This window comes from Mercenaria mercenaria, chromosome 8 (genome assembly GCF_021730395.1).
Source record: "Mercenaria mercenaria strain notata chromosome 8, MADL_Memer_1, whole genome shotgun sequence".
Classification (NCBI taxonomy): Eukaryota; Metazoa; Mollusca; class Bivalvia; order Venerida; family Veneridae; genus Mercenaria; species Mercenaria mercenaria.
The window spans coordinates 79,055,868-79,059,623 of NC_069368.1; the positions used below are offsets into that span (position 1 = coordinate 79,055,868).

At 35.0% G+C, this 3,756-nt stretch overlaps 1 long non-coding RNA gene across 1 annotated transcript; it reads left to right on the forward strand.

Moving 5' to 3' along the window:
- The first annotated feature begins 1,115 nt into the window (after positions 1-1,115).
- LOC128559193 (uncharacterized) lies at positions 1,116-2,168 on the forward strand. Its single transcript, XR_008372275.1, has 2 exons — positions 1,116-1,274; positions 1,583-2,168. It is a non-coding gene; the product is annotated as an uncharacterized LOC128559193 (long non-coding RNA).
- Positions 2,169-3,756: the final 1,588 nt, after the last annotated feature.

Sequence of the window (3,756 nt, forward strand, 5' to 3'; positions counted from 1 at the left end):
TTTTGCTTTTCTGTAGTTGCCAGAACAAACCAAGCTGTATTTAGAACATGAGGTACCACGGTAACCTTGAAACATAGTACTATTGCTGAAATTATATTAGGCATTTTGTGTTTTATTACTTTCAAATTGCTTTTGTACTTCTTATGTGCACTTGATAGCTCTGAAACACACCTAGATTTAATAGATAGAGCAAATCTGTTTTTTAGATTAGACTTCTGTTTACCACGGAACATTTTGTCACTAAATGGTGCCCGGTTAATTTGCCTTTTTAGAGAATTTGCTAGGTGCCTCACATCTTTCAAGTGCACAGTTTTTAGTTCCTTGACCTTTGTCTACACCAGAATGACCTTTAGAATCTCCATCACCTGTGTGGTGTGAAATCTGAAGATCTTTAGTAATATCCTTAGATACCATTTCATTCCATTTGGCTTCATCACCAATGGATTGGGCCTCATCTAAATTTGCTGTACAGTGGCCTGGATGATTGGGGCACTTTACATTTTATACCCTTGATTTCTTAATTTAGAAGCAGCTGTACATGCTTTAACACCAACAAATGCACCAATAATTGACTTTCTATGTGTATTATTTTCACAAATAGTTGTTGCGACAATGGTGCCAGCTTGAAAGGGCGTACTTTCGGAGTTACACAAGGGGTTATTGTAGCAGGGGTCCCCTTCGGTTAAGACTTCTGAGCTATTTGAATTACCACATTTTGCATTTTCCTGTTTAAGTGACTGTCTTACTTCATGCATATTCTGTTTGTTAAGGGTTTCAATGTATTCACCAACTTTATTTGACAATCTTTGCATACCAGTAACACAGGGTGGAATTATCTCAGCATGGGCCAGTAATCTAGCTGCACCTGTATTACCTACTGGGGTTGTCATTACACCTAACTGGAAGCCAACATTGATTTTAGCAGCTTTTCTACCCCTTCCTTGTTTTTCAACCTCATCATAAAGCTTATAATATTTACTAATATAGCTACATTTTGAGCATTTAAGCCGCTCTTCCCAAGCTAATCCCCATTTACGAGAAGATTCAGCATCAAAATTCAGATTGCCATCACATATGTTTTCACCAGTGCAATGCCTTTTATTTCAGAGTTAAACATTTCCTGTAGCAGCTTAGGACAGTACAGCTTGTGAGTTAACAGATCAGGGTGAGCCTCAGTGTTTCCTGGTGTACTGTACTCATCCGCCAACTTAGGACAGCTGTTTAGTGATCGCAGAGGTGCAACACCCGTTTCAGAGCCATTTACATCATTTAGTGTAAGTAAACCTTCGTTATCATTAACCCTTGACTCAAAAGTCTCTTTTGTAAGTCTAACATACTTTTTTGCAGTAACACTTGTCTGACTAAGTAAAGAAATGTTAGTTTTACCTTCATGATTTACCCCCTTTTTAAATCCGACAAGTCTGTTATGACTTTTACGGGAAAATTTCCGTGGCATCTCACTTGAAGAGCGGCTTATTTCTTTAAAAAATGATTATATACACTAAACCTTTTTTTTTCTATTTTATTTTCTTAATTATATGTGTTAGTAACAAGCATGCAGAAACTTAAACTTACATTTCAGGAGGATTCCTGTGTCTGACAGTACTGAACCTGAGGAATTTCACACATTTTTGAGCAGAGACCAGGTGTGCAGTATCAACACCTTTTAGTTACATTTTGACATGAATTGTTGGAGAGAACTTGAATACCATGGCCATGAGATATGACTTTAGATATAGAATGCAAAAATATGCAGTATTGTTGCATTTGTGATGAAAAGAAAGACAATTTTCCCATTTTTTACTGAAAAATAAGCTTTTTTTTAACCAAAAAAAATTCACTAAACACTAATTTTGTTCTATATTTTATCACAGTTGCATAATTATAAGTTTTTTTCAGTGTAGTTGTCTATTCCGCACTTGCTGGTGGTATATTTGATGTAATATCTTACGGGTTTTTTGAAAAAACAGCGTTTAATGACTATATGTGATTCAGCCACATTTAACGGCTTAAACCGCAGTCTTTGGACAAAATGATGGCTGTACAAAAATAGTGATTTTGAGAAAACTACTGGTTTGTTTGGGCTGAAACTTGTTTTATAAGCTGAATATAGATGAAACTTCACATAGAGAGCAAAAAAGCTGAAAAAAAAATTTCATATTTCCTTATAGGCATACAGACACTAAATAGCCTGAGCACCTTTGAAAAAATGGTAGTCGCATAATGGCGGATTCAAATAGTTTGAGGTACATTGCCCTACGGCCACTTCTATTTTTATCTTTTATCTGAAATTTGTCTAAATACATAATTCAGCTGAAAATACCGAATTTACAGTACTCTGAAATTTCACTGTAATTATCAGAATTATTCATTCACAGTCGGTAGTTATCGATTAGGTAGTATAGGCATACAGACACTAAATAGCCTGAGCACCTTTGAAAAAATGGTAGTCGCATAATGGCGGATTCAAATAGTTCTCAGTTTTTTTTGCTGTAAGAAGGATTTTTCCTTGAAATCATTGCTATATATTGGTTGAAATCATATTGCATGCCTATACTTGATATACTGGTAGCATTTGCATGTTGAAAAAAGACTCCAAACTGATTTAACATGTGAAATTTATTCATACACCCCTACCCTAAATTGTGATTGTCATTTCAGTGTAAAAATTACGGTGTGTCCGTTTGACCAGAAATATTTTTCTTGCATCAAACATGACCCCTACTTTTCTTTGGATATTTTTACAGTATAAATGTTATTCTACAAGAAAATGTAAGTTAAAGAAATTTAAAATTTAAAATGGGTCTGGTTGTGTATTGCAGCATTGTGAAAACTTGTCATTTTATATAGAATATATAGTGGTGGCTATTTAGTGTGTCATAACCTATAGATACAGCGCTAACATGCATTATACGTCAAACAATTATTTTATTCCAAATTCAGTTGCTTGCACATTCGTACTCGCAAGTAATTTAATTACCGCAGCGCGGATCTTAATACATTAAGCATCTGAAAGTTCAATAGTCTGCAAAAAGTACGTTCCTATCGTCTTTCTCATTAGCTGACTTTATATTCCAGCTAGCATTCTGTCACATGGTAGAATTCAATTTCTATACAGTTTAGGTGACTTTTGCGCCCCTATCCACTTTTAAGCTCCCGTATCTTTTATATATATCACCCAATAATTTTACCCCACTCCCAGACTTGATTAGAATATATAGGTCTTTGAAGCACTCAGTGTGATATATATTTCCGTTACAGTTTCTTTTTTGTAGCTGGCCAGCTTTCTGATTTGTGGCTCTGGCTAAATACTTGCGTGGATTATGCTTTTGATTTTTTAAAAATAAATAGAGCTAAGATTGAAAATAAAACTGATCTGATCGCATTTCAGATTGTTAGAAGTCGAAATTGACTGAATAGTGTCATGTAAATTTTATCATTTTATCATTTTTACAATAAATGATGAAATAATAGTATTGCATGTGACGACATATTGAGCTAAGCCAAATTAATCGCCTCTATAATACCCATGTCTACCAAACATGCGTTATAGCATGACAGTGTGACTATGACCTTAAAAAAAGCTATGGTCTTGCAGTCTTGCAGTGACAGACACAGATGGGAAAATGATTTCCATGTCTATCTTGCTGTGACTTAGACCCTAACAAATCAAAATATTTGGTCTCATTACGTTTTTGTTGTTTTTTGTTTGTTTTGTATGGGGAGAGGGCAAGGCTGGGTAGTGGGGTGATTTAG